Source organism: Mandrillus leucophaeus, unplaced genomic scaffold (genome assembly GCF_000951045.1).
Source record: "Mandrillus leucophaeus isolate KB7577 unplaced genomic scaffold, Mleu.le_1.0 Scaffold178, whole genome shotgun sequence".
Classification (NCBI taxonomy): Eukaryota; Metazoa; Chordata; class Mammalia; order Primates; family Cercopithecidae; genus Mandrillus; species Mandrillus leucophaeus.
In genome coordinates, this window is record NW_012101787.1 from 2,392,793 (window position 1) to 2,406,550 (window position 13,758).

At 42.0% G+C, this 13,758-nt stretch overlaps 1 pseudogene; it reads left to right on the forward strand.

Annotated features, from left to right (window-relative positions):
• The first annotated feature begins 13,101 nt into the window (after positions 1–13,101).
• On the forward strand, positions 13,102–13,645 carry LOC105537681 (annotated as a pseudogene).
• Positions 13,646–13,758: the final 113 nt, after the last annotated feature.

A 13,758-nucleotide genomic window follows, 5' to 3' on the forward strand; every position in this document is an offset into this window, starting at 1 on the left:
CAGATGCTGGTCCCTATCCAACTAGAGGCCGTTTCCTCTGCCTTGCACCCACTGACAGGTACAGGCACTTCTGCCCACAAGACAATCTGGCAGCAGTAACACTTCCTAAGGGAGCCAGGGACAGATGGCTCTGACATGGTACGACAGCCTGCAGAGGAAAGAAACATGGGACAGCAATCTCTCTTCTCTATTGTCTCTTCCAATGACACTTTCTTCCTTTCTTATTTTGAAGAAAAGAAGACATGAGTTAGTATCAAATGTGGCAGGAATTGTGGGCCAGGCGCGGTGGCTCACTCCTGTAGTCCCAGCACTTTGAGAGGCCAAGAGGGGAGGATTGCTTGAGCCCAGGAGTTCAAGACCAGCCTGGGCAACATAGGAAGACGCTGTATCTACAAAAATAAATAAATAAATAAATAAATAAATAAAATTAGCTGGGCACGGTGGCGCCCACCTGTAGTGCCAACTACTCTGGAGGCCGAGATGAGGGGATCGCTTAAGCCTGGGAGTTCCAGACTGCCCTGCACTCCAGCCTGGGCAACAGAGCCAGACCCCATCTCAAAAAAACAAAACAAAATAAAACAAAAAAACAAAGAATAGAAATGAGTAATGCTGTACTTGTACAGGTGACTGTGCATCTGAACTCATGGAATTATTGGGGTCTAAGTTCATAGAACTCATTATTAAAGAGGGGATCACAGTTGAAAATCACATGTAAGTAAATTAACAAAACTCTCTGTAATCTAAGTCAAAAATTAATATGAAGCAAACATAGAAAAAAAGCATTCGCTTGGTCTGCATGGAGAAAAGTGCTTAACTCTAGCAATAACTGGATTTGATGAGATGTTTTTCATGTGGTAAAACACAGGGCTATGTGTTGTGGCTCATGCTTGTAATTTTAGCACGTTGGGAGGCTGAGGCAGAAGGGTCCCTTGAGCCCAGGAGTTTGAGACCAGCCTGGGCAACATAGGTAGACCTTGTCTCGATAAAAATAAAATAATACATGAAATAAAATGAAAAAAGAAAACCACATCCTTATCAGAAAATTAAATACAAAGAGTGGGCGTGGTGGATCATGCCTATAATCCTAGCACTTTGGGAAGCCAAGACTGGAAGATCTCTTGAGCTCTAGAGTTTGATACCAGCCTGGGAAACATGGAGACAATCTGTCTCTACATAAACTACAAAAATTAGCCAGGCATGGAGGCTCGCTACTTGGGAGGCTGACAGGGGAGGATCCCTTGAACCCAGGAGTTCAAAGCTGCAGTGAGCTGTGTTCACCACCGCACTCCAGCCTGGGTGACAGAGTGAAACTCTGTTTCAAAAACAGAAAGAAAAGTAAATTAAAAAGTAAATCTAGAATTCCATGAATTATGGGCACACATGTAGTGATGGTCTTCAGTAATGGTTCTCATGCTTTAGCTAAAACCATTTATAAATGCTAAACATTGTTTAAAAAAAAAATACAGATTCCTGAATCTCACTTCTAGATATTCTGATGAAGTAATTTTAAGGGTGCAGCCCAGAAATCTATATTTTAGTAAGCTCACCGAATACTTCTGACTCACGAGTCAGTTCCCTGGACCAACTTTAGAAACTATAGTCTCCCAAAAACAGAAAGAAAACTTATTTGGGAATATACGAAGCCAAACTGCAAGAACATTAGTGTCAGATTCCAAAATCCAATGTTCCCACTTTAAAACATTTGCCCGTGGGCACTGGTACATGACTTTCAGTCTCACCGATCCTTCATCGTCTCCATAGCAACAATGGCTTAGAAAAGGAAATCACAGAGGAAATAAGAAAATTGTTAATGCTACTTCTTTTTTTGTTGTTGTTGAGATGGAATCTCACTCTCTTGCCCAAGCTAGAGTGCAGTGGCATGATCTTGGTTCACTGCAACCTCCGCCTCCTGGGTTTAAGTGATTCTCGTGCCTCAGACTCCCAAGTAGCTGGGATTACAGGTGCACACCACCATACCCAGCTAATTTGTGTATTTTCAGTAGAGACAGAGTTTTGCCATGTTGGCCAGGCTGGTCTCAAACTCCTGGCCTCAAGTGATCCTCCTGCCTCAGCCTCCCAAAGTGCTGAGATTACAGACAGGTGTGAGCCACCACGCCTGGCCAAAATAATGAAGTGTTTCATAATGACGATGTCTTACACTAGATAAAATATTCTATTAATACCTGTATCCTAGAGTTTTCTGGGTGTTAACTGAGCCAAGATACCTAAAATGCTTAGAATTATAAGTGGCTAATATTAACATTAATCACTTAATAAATGTAATATGTTAGCTGGGCATGATGGCATGTAGGTAGTTCCAGCTACTCTGGAGGCTGTGGCAGGAGGATCACTTGAGTCCAAGAGTCTTAGGCCACAGTGACCTACGATTGTGCTTGTAAACAACCACTGCACTCCAGCCTGGGCATCATAGTAAACCCTGTCTCTAAAATAAATAAATATATATATATGTGTGTGTGTGTGTATGTATATATACATATATGTGATATATGTGTAAACATAGATCTTCTTATATGTTACATACTATGTAATATGTGTTATATATAACATGCATGTTTACATATATTACACATAATGTTTATATATTGTTACATAAAATATATACCATATGTAACACATGTAAATATGATATGACATATGTAGCATATAAATATGATATATACATATGGTATATACATATTATATGTAACACATAAACAGAGATCTATATTTACATATATATTACATATAAATTACATTACATATAATATAAACGTGTAGGATAATACATACATATAATACATATATAACATAATATAAATTATATGTAACATATATATAAACAGAGATCTATATTTATAATCTAACAGTAGTCTAATCTGTGGATAGATTACAAATTAACTAGTCCCCTCCTCACATTGAAACTGTAGATTGCTTCTAACTTTCCTACAAATACGGCATTGAATATTCTTGTATGTACCTTCATGTGCATCTCTAATTCAGATAGACTTCTAGTAATGGAATTACTAGATCAAAAAACCTGAACAAATTTAAGGGGTGGACCTGTAATCATAATGATTAGAAAGTCAGTCAAATCTGTGTTGGAATCACCACTTATTCTTTGACCTTGGTCATAGAATTTAATTTTCTCAATTTTCATATCTATAAAATGGGGATAATAACAACATTCACAGGCATATTGTGATGTAATTAGACACAAGACAATACTGGCACACAGTATGTTCAAAGTAAATGTAAGCTATTTTTATGAGGACATTTGAAAGAGCAGAGCATTGCTTCATCCTAGCATTGGTGAGAAAGCACTGGACTATGGAAACCATCAGTTTTCAACAGTGACTCCACGTGGCCATAATAGAAATAGCAGTGGCAGAAAACGCATGTATTGTCAGAAATGACCAGATTTATCAGTTCTTTCTTTGGTGTTTGTTAACAGGACTGTCCATTTGCATGGCCAAAGCCTATGCCTGAGATTCTTTTTTTTTTTTTGAGACAGAGTTTCGCTCTTTTGCCCGGGTTGGAGTGCAATGGCGCGATCTTGGCTCACTGCAACCACCGCCTCCCAGGTTCAAGCGATTCTCCTGCCTCAGCCTCCCGAGTAGCTGGGATTACAGGCATGCGCCACCACACCTGGCTAATTTTGTATTTTTAGTAGAGATGGGGTTTCTCCATGTTGGTCAGGCTGGTCGCCAACCCCCAACCTCAGGTGATCCACCAGCCTTGGCCTCCTAAAGTGCTGGAATTACAAGCGTGAACCACCGCGCCAGGCCATGAGATTCTTGAATAATCTGATACAGACAGAGTTCAGGAAAGAGATAATGGGCCCTGCCAATCTGTATGTGAGGATCTGAGTGATTGCTTTAAACCTTTTTTTTTTTTTTTTTTTTTAAGATGGAGTCTCTTTCTGTTGCCCAGGCTGGAGTGCCGTGGTGTGATCTCAGCTCATTACAACCTCTGCCTCCTGTGTTCAAGAGATTCTCCTGCCTCAGCCTCCCAAGCAACCGGGATTACAGGCGTGTGCCACAACACCCGGCTAATTTCTGTATTTTTAGTAGAGACGGGGTTTCACCATGTTGGCCAGGCTGGTCTTGAACTCCTGACCTCAGGTGATCCACCCGCCTCAGCCTTCCAAAGTGCTGGGATTACAGCGTGAGCACAGTGACTGGCCTATATCTTTTAATATATTGCATATATAATATATTGCACATGTAATATATTGTGACACACACACACACGTGAAGCGGCTTGTAATGATTTCTAAGAAAACAACGTAAGAACAGTCTCTCTCTCTGCATAATATAACCATGAGGAGTCACTTTGGCAATTTTATTTGTATCTTATATTTCCCAGCAAAATCTAAGAGTGAATCTTAGTCAATGGTTGAGATTGGCCTGCTGATGTAGTTCATGAGATATAGTTCATGAAAGGCCTCCTGACTTGACCTGCTAGAGAAGTTAGGAGGCCCAGAATTTAGAAATACAACCAGAAGTGATTACATAACAAGCATGCTGAATACATTAAACAACTGGCTTGTCAGATGATGAATTTCACTCATTTTAGTTCAGAAAACATGTCAGTCTTAAGCAATTCCATGGTTTCTACAATCTACTCATAAAGATTACATCAAAGAAAATATGATTTTAAAATAAGCTTTTGGCCAGGCATGGTGCCTTCTGCCTGTAATCCCAACACTTTGGGAGGCCGAGGCAGGTGGATCTCTTGAGGTCATGAGTTCCAGACCAGCCTGGCCAACACGGAGAAATCCTGTCTCTACTAAAAATACAGAAATTAGCTAGGCATGGTGGTGCACACCTGTAGTCCCAGGTATTTGGGAGACTGAGGGATGAGAATCACTTGAACCCAGGGAGCAGGGGTTGCAGTGAGCCGAGATCGTGCCACTGCACTCCAGCCTGGGCAACAGAGGGTGACACCATCTCAAAAAAAAAAAAGGAAAAATATATTAAATTTCTTTCCTAATGACAGGTGGTAGGTTTCTAGTAGAGGGAGGACTAGAACCCAGTTCTTCTGATTCCCAGGCCAGTGCCTTTTATACTATACCCTGAAGATTCCCTGATCTTTACTTAATACTTATGGATTATCCTTTTGCAAGATGCTGGGCTAAGCCACAAGGAACAGAACTATAAAATTTTCTCCTTGGACTTAAGCAATGAATAAATGAATGGAATTAACATAAACATATGTTTTGGCTTCCCTAATATATAAGTAGATCGTTCTGCATGTATTGGTTTAAAGTCAGTGAAAGAGATTGTGAGATTTCCTTTTAAGTGTGAACTGAATGGCTGTGTGAAGTCAACTGTTTGGTTACTAAGGGCAATTTATCCATAGGAGTTTCTCCTTATTTAGACAACGTAATGTTCGTGGAAGCTGATCATACAAATTGGATAATCCTTGCTATATCCAACTAACAGTTGAGAAGCAAGGGGTGAAAACGCACTTGGTACAAAACATTGCTCCAAGAATGCAATTCTCTGCAAACCTGGTTGCTGTAACTGCCTGTTTTTCAAATTGAAGCTCACCCGGTCTGTGTGCCCGAATTGCAATTTTTGCTTCCCAAATAAGACTTTTTAAATGTAGAAATTCATCTCTATGTTTTATTTGACTCTGACATGTTCGATCATTCACTGAACACTCAGGCATTTGACAAAGGAGATCAAGAAGTCCTGGCTGGGTGCGGTGGCTCATGCCTGTAGTCCCAGCACTGTGGGAGGCCGAGGATAGAGTTCGAGACCAGCCTGACCAACATGGTGAAACTCCATCTCTACTAAAAATACAAAAATTAGCCGGGTGTGGTGGCATGCACCTGTAATCCCAGCTACTTGGGAGGCTGAGGCAGGAGAATTGCTTGAACCCAGGAGGCGGAGGTTGCAGTGAGCCAAGACCGAGCCATTGCACTCCAGCCTGAGTGACAAGAGCAAAAATCCATCTTAAAAAAAAAAAAAATAGAAGTCCCCAGCATTAGAGCTGTGCATCTCACATAAGAGCAAAGGAATCTCTGGCAGTCAGGGCTGGGGGAAGGCATGAGAGTGTAGGACTTTCAATTTTACTCAGCCAATTTGAAGAGAAATGTAAAGTAATTTCACAGTATAGTTACGAAAAGTGTCATTGTTATACTGTAACAAACATAGAAATAATGGAGAAAATGCAAAATTTTCATGATTTTAAAAATAACAGTTTCTCAGAATTTGCAAGATTGTGATAGTTCATGTGTTTCAAAACTGTCATGTAGTTGGGATGACAGGCATCCGCCACCACTCCTGGCTAAGTTTTGTATTTTTTGTGGAGAGACGAGGTTTTGCCATGTTGCCCAGCCTGGTTTCAAACTCCTGGACTCAAGCAATTGACCTGCTTTACCTCCCAAAGTGCTGGGATTATAGGCGTGAGCTACCGTGCCTGGCCCAATATATTTACTTATTTATGTATTTAGCTTTTATTTTTATTTATTTATTTTGGGGACAGGGCCTCACTCTGTCATCCAGGCTGGAGTGCAGTGGTGCAATCTCAGCCCACTGCAACCTTCGCCTCCAGGGCTCAAGTGATTCTCCTGTCTCAGCCTCCCAAGTAGCTTAGACTACAGGTGTGTGCCACCATAGTCGGCTAATTTTTGTATTTTCATTAGAGATGGGATTTCATCATGTTGACCAAGCTGGTCTCAAACTCTTGACCTCAAGTGATCTGCCTGCCTCAGCCTCCGAAATTACAGGCGTGAGCCACTGTACCCGGCCCAATATATTTATGTATTTATTTATTTTTATTTTTGAGGCAGAGTCTTGCTTTGTTGCCCAGGCTGTAGTGCAGTGGCACGATCTCAGCTCACTGCAACATTTGCCTTCCAGGTTCAAGCGATTCTCCCACCTCAGACCTTGAGTAGCTGGGATTACAGGCACAAGCCACGATGCCTAGCTATTTGTTGTATTTTTAGTAGATACAGGGTTTCACCATGTTGGCCAGGCTGGTTTCAAACTCCTGACCTCAAGTGATCCACCCGCCTTTGCCTGCCAAAGTGCTGGGATTCCAGCTGTGAGCCACCGCGTCCAGCCTTATATTTATTTTTAATGGCAAAAATAATATATTGCTACATGCTTGTTTTAAAAATATTTATAATTCAGACTTATATGGAGTAAAAATTTTAAAGTCTTCCCATGCCACAAGTACTCTCTAGACAAGTACATCCCTCCTTAGAATAGGGAAGAGAGTTCTGTAACAGGTCTTTACGAAAGTTTATATAGTGAATCACTTATGTTTCAATTGTTTCCATTCTTCTGCCATCACAAAAAAAAAAAAAAATGCTGCAGTGAACATCCTTCTACATATGCCACTGCATGCTTGTGAAAGTCTGTCTATAAGGTGAATTCCTAGAAATGGAAATGTTAGATAAAAGTCATGAATATGTATTTAAAATTTACATGGTTTAGAGGCCGGGTGAGGTGGCTCACACCTGTAATCTCAGCACCTTGGAAGGCCGAGGTGGGAGGATTGCTCGAGCCCAGGAGTTCAAGACCAGCCTGGGCAACACAGGCGAAATCCCATCTTTACCAAAAATGCGAAAATTAGCCGAATGTGGGGGCCTGTGCCTGTAGTCCCAGATACTCAGGCCGATGAGGTGGGAGGATCACTTGAGTCTGGGAGGCAGAGGTTGTAGTGAGCTGAGATTGTGCCACTGCACTTCAGCCTGGGGACAGAGCCAGATACCATTTTTAAAAAAGCCTAGCCGGGCATGGTGGCAGGCACCTGTAATCCCAGCTACTTGGGAGGCTGAGGCAGGAGAATCACTTGAACCCAGGAGGAGAAGTTTGCAGTGAGCCGTGATTGTGCCACTGAACTCCAGCCTGGGTGACAGAGCGAGACACTCTCAAAACAAACAAACAAACAAAAAACAAAATTTACAAGATTTTCGGTGGCTTCCTAGTATATCACATTAAAAATGGTCCCAAGTAGGCCATACACAGTGGCTCACACCTGTAATCCCAGCACTCTGGGAGGCCAAGGCAGGTGAATCACCTGAGGTCAGGAGTTCGAGACTAGCCTGGCCAACATGGTGAAACTCCATCTATACTAAAAATACGAAAATTAGCCAGGCATGGTGGTGGGTGCCTGTGATACCAGCTACTTGGGAGGCTGAGGAAGGAGAATTGCTTGAACCTGGGAGGCGGAGGTTGCATGCACCAAGATCATACCACTGCATTCCAGCCTGGGCGACACAGCAAGGCTCCATCTCATAAAAATAAAAAAATAAAAAATAATTAAAAATAAATTTTGGTCCCAAGTAAAATAACTGTTGCAATAGCCTTCAGGGAATCATAACAAGTCAGCAGTTGAAACTGAACTTTAATTTTTGATTATAGACTACAACCCTGTTGAGTATGTGCCATACAAAAATGGACTCTTTTTAAAAAGAAGATGAGGGGAAGTCCTATGATGCTATGCCATTGGGTGGAATTTCCTTGGGCAAATACTTTACTATTATGATAAACTGTGAGTGATTCATTTAACAAATATACCACCTGCCTAATCATCCCATTTAGGCCTTACATCAAGTCCATTTCCTCTACTTGGGAACTAGACTCCATCCCTTTCCAAGACTTACACAAAGACATAGCTCAGCAGCTTTCTCTTCTCTCTTCGATATCACTTATTTTCTATTTATCCTGGATAATTTTGATCAACATACAAACATGGTGTTTCCTCACACCCCATTTCTTTATTCACCTTTATAGTAAGATCCCTAAAATCATTTTCAGTGCTCTGTTTTAATTTCTCTCCTTTCATTTGTATTTGAATCTACTCCAGTAAGGTTTAAATGCCCATTTCTCCATCAAAAAATGTTCTTATTAAGAACATCACACCCAGGAAATGACTCAGAGCAAGAGGACAGCTTCAATTCCCTATGATTTCATCTCCTACCTAGTCAATCAGCACTCCTGGCCCACTGGCTTCCCCCACCCAGCAAGTTGTCCTTAAAAACTCTGATCCCCAAATGCTCGGGGAGACTGATTTGAGTAATAATAAAACTTCAGTCTCCTACACAATAAAAACAAACAAACAAACAAACAAAAATCAGAGGCTGCTGGTGGTTGCTCATACCTGTAATCCCAGCACTTCGGGAGGCTGAGGTGGGTAGATCACTTGAAGCCAGGAGTTGGAGACCAGCCTGGGCAACATGGTGAGACCCATCTCTACAAAAAATGTATTTATTTATTTATTTTAAAAAAGAACAACAGTGACCTCTATATTTCTTTTTTTAAAATAAATTTTATTGTGTATATTTGAGGTTTACCACCTCAAATCCCACCACTTTGGGAGGCCGAGGCAGGTGGATCGCTTGAGGCCATGAGTTCCAGACCAGCCTGGCCAACATGGGGAAACCCTGACTCTACTACATCTGTATGTACTAGGATACATATAGACAGTGAAATGCTTACTATAGTGAAGCAAATTAACATATCTACCATCTCACAATTCCTTTTTTTGTGGCAAGAGCAGCTAAAATTTGCTTATTTAACAAAAGTCCCTAATTTTACTAACTGTAGTGCTTGCTGTACATTAGATCTCTAGTTTATCCTACATATCTGCTTGTTAGTATCTTTTTTTTTTTTTTTTTTTTTTTTGAGATGGAGTCTCTTTCTCTGTCACCTAGGCTGGAGTGCAGTGGTGCAATCTTGGCTTACTGCAACCTCTGCCTCATGGTTTCAAGTGATTCTCCTGCCTCAGCCTCCCAAGTAACTGGGACTACAGGCACATGCCACCATGCCTGGCTAATTTATTGTATTTTTTGTAGAGACAGGGTTTAACCATGTTGACCAGGCTGGTCTCAAACTCCTGACTTCAAGTGATCCACCCACCTCAGCTTCCCAAATTTCTGGGATTACAGGCGTGAGCCACTGCCCCCGGCCTGCTTGTTTGTATCTTTTGACCTACATCTCCCCATTTCCTCCCCACCCCAATCTCTACATTTCTTACACCAATTTCTCTATAGCACTTATCACTACTGACATACTATATATTTTACTTTGATTTGTTTATTGAATTTCTCTCTTCACTATAGGTTAAGCTCTATAAGAAGAAGGATTTTATTGTTTTTTTTTTTCATCGTTGTATTCCCAGAATCTACAGCATTGCCAATAGTTTTAAATTTGTCATTGTTGTTGAGACAGGGTCTCGCCCTATTGCCCAGGCTGAAGCGCAGTTCCATGATCGTGTCTCACTGCAACCTCCACCTCTCTGGCTCAAGTGATTTTTCCTGCTTCAGCTTCCCGAGTAGCTGGGAAAAGAAGCATGTACCGTCATGCTGGGCTAATTTTTGTAGTTTTGGTAGAGACAGGGTTTCATCACCATGTTGCCCGGGCTGGTCTCGAACACCTGGGCTCAAGTGATCTACCCAACGTGGCTTCCCAAAGTGCCTGGGTTACAGGCATGAGCCACCATGCCTGCCTGATAAATGAGTAATAGTTGTCCCATATATAGTTAAATGAATTAATTTATGCTTATATTCTGCTTGAGGAAAGACAGCAAACAAACATGTAAAAATATATAGAATGTCATAGTAACACATTCTATGGAAAAAAGAGCAGTTAGGAGAATGGAGAACATCATGGCATGCTTAGAGGTAAAAGGATTGCTATTTTATAGAGTGATCAGAAAATGCTTCTCTAATAAGGCAACATTTGAGCTGAGGCCTGAAGGAAGAAAGGCAGTAAGCCATACAGGAGAGTACATGTCCAGGAAGGGAATACAGTAAGCACTAATATCCTGAGGTGGAAATTTTCTTGGATGTTTGAGAAATAGAAAGGAGATTAGTATAGCAAGAGCAAAGTAGTTGAGGCAGAGAGTGCCAGGAAATGTGCTAGAAAGGATATAGGAAGCGTGTTCACATTTGGTTTTGCAAGCATTTAGCTTGTAAGCCTGGGTAACATGACAAAACCCCATCTCTAAAAAAAATTCAAAAATTAGCTGAGCATGGTGGTGCACATCTGTAGCTCCAGCTGCTCGGGAGGCTGGGGTGGGAGAATTGCATGAGCCCAGGAGCTGGAGGCTGCAGTGAGCTGAGATTGCACCACTGCACTTCATCCTGGGTGACAGAGGGAAACACTGTCTCAAAAAAAAAAAAAAAAAAAAGAAAGAAAGAAAAAGAAAGAAAAAGGAAAAAAAAAAGAAAAGAATTTATCTTATTTATCTTTTACTCAAGTGGGAAAGAAGCCCTGGAATGTATAAAAAAGAAGTGTGGCATGATCACAAAACTCTAGCCAGTGTGCTGAGACTAGAATATAAGAAGCATGGGATAGAGATGCAAACCACTTAAGAAGTTATGACAAAAATATAAGTAAGCTGAATGCAGCAACATATGAAAAGGTGATATATCATGACCAATTGGGATTAATCCCAGGAAGGCAAGGTTGGTTTAACATCTGAAAATTAACCAGTATAATATATTTTATTAACAGAATAACGGACAAAACCATATGATCATCTCAATGTAAGCTGAACATATTGCCAAAATTTCATGATAAAAATTCTTAACAAACAGAAAAGAAGGAACTTCTTCAACCTGGAAAAGGACATCTACAGATCACCCCAGCTAACATCATGTGTAATGGTGAAAGGCTGAATGCTTTTCTTTTAAGGTCAGGTACAATACAAGGAGCTGCATTCCAACCACTTCTATTCAACATTGTACTAGAGGTACTAGCCAAGGTAATTAGGCAAGAAAGTGAAACAAAAGCTTCCAGATTAGAAAAGAAAAAGTAAAATTATCTTCATTTGCAGATGACATGATCATTGTATTAGTCTGTTCTCATGCTGCTTATAAAGACATACCCAAGACTGGATAATTTATAAAGGAAAGATGTTTGACTCACAGTTCCCCATGGCTGGGGAGGCCTCACAATCATGGCAGAAGAGCAAGGAACGTCTCACATGGTGGCAGGCAAGAAGAGAATGAGAGCCAAGCCAGAGGGAAACCCCTTATGAAATCATCAGACCTTGAGAGACTTATTCACTACCAGGAGAACAGTATGGGGGAAACGCCCTTATGATTCAATTATCTCCCACTGTGTTCCTACCACAACACGTGGGAATTATGGGAGCTACAATTCAAGATGAAATTTAGGTGGAGACACAGTCAAACTACATCAATTTTTTTTCTTCTTCTTCTGCTTTTTTTTTTTTTTTTTTGAGGCAGAGTCGCACTCTGTTATCTGGGCTGGAATGCAGTGGTGTGTGATCTCGGCTCACTGCGACTTCCGCCTTCTGGGTTCAAGCGATTCTTCTGCCTCAGACTCCTGAGTAGCTGAAATTATAGGCACCTGCCACCATACGCAGCTAATTTTTGTTTTTTGGTTTGTTTGCTTGTTTGTTTGTTTTTTGAGACAGAGTCTTGCTCTGTCACCCAGGCTGGAGTGCAGGGGTGGGATCTTGGCTCACTGCAAGCTCCACCTCCCAGGTTCAAGCCATTCTCCTGCCTCAGCCTCCTGAGCAGCTGGGACTACAGGTGCCCACCACCATGCTAATTTTTTGTATTTTTAGTAGAGACGGAGTTTGACAATGTTAGCCAGGATGGTCTTGATCTCCTGACCTCGTGATCCACCTGCCTTGGCCTCCCAAGGTACTGGGATTCCAGGTGTGAACCAATTTTTGTATTTTTAGTAGAGACGGGGTTTTACCATGTTGGCAAGGTTGGTCAAACTCCTGACCTCAGGTGATCTGCCAGCCTCGGCCTCCCAAAATATTGGGATTACAGGTGTGAGCCACTATGCCCCGTCATATCAATCTTGTACATAGAAAATCCTAAAGAATTTACCAAAAAAACCCTATTAGAACTAATAACTGAGTCAGCAAGGTTGTAGACTATGAGATCAATATACAAAAATTAACTCAATTTCTGTGCATGTGCAATGAATAACCCCAAAACGAAACAGAGAATATAATTCTATTTATGATAGTATCACAAAGAATGACCATACTTAGAAACAAATGATGGGCACGAGCCCACCCTCCCACCCTGCCTGTGCACTGCCCGCGTATCGAGCTGCTGTGCTGCGAAGGCACCAGGACTCGCAGCCTCCAGGGAACCAGCGTGTCCTGCAGACCTTGCTCCGCTTGGAGTAGTGCTACATGCACTGCACCTCCTACTTCCAGTGTGTGCTAAGGAACAGCAAGTCACACATGCGGAAGATGCTGGTTTACTGGATGCTGGAGGTGTGTGACCAGCAGCGCTGTGAGGAGGAAGTCTTTCCCCTGACCCTGAGCCACCTGCATGGCTACCTGTCCTGCATCCCCACCAACCAGAAAGGCGCAGTTGCAGCTCTTGGATGCGGTCTGCATGCTGCTGGCCTCCAAGCTGCGCAAGACCAGGCCCAGGACCATCGAGAAAATGTGCATCTCCACCGACCAGTTGTCAGACTGGGAGGTGATGGTCCTGGGGAAGCTCAAGTGGGACCTGGCTGCTGTGATTGCTCATGACTTCTTAGCCCTCATTCTGCACCAGATCTCTCTGCCCCGTGACCAACAGGCCTTGGTCAAAAAGCATGCCCTGATCTTTTTGGCCCCCTTTGCTACAGATTACACCTTTGCCATGTACCCACCATCCAGTTGTGAAAACCCAGATGCCTGTTAACTAATGAACAGATAACCATATGTGATATATAGCAATACAATGAAATATGGCCTGGCATGCTGGCTCACGCCTGTAATCCTGCACTTTGGGAGGCCAAAGTGGGAGGATCACTT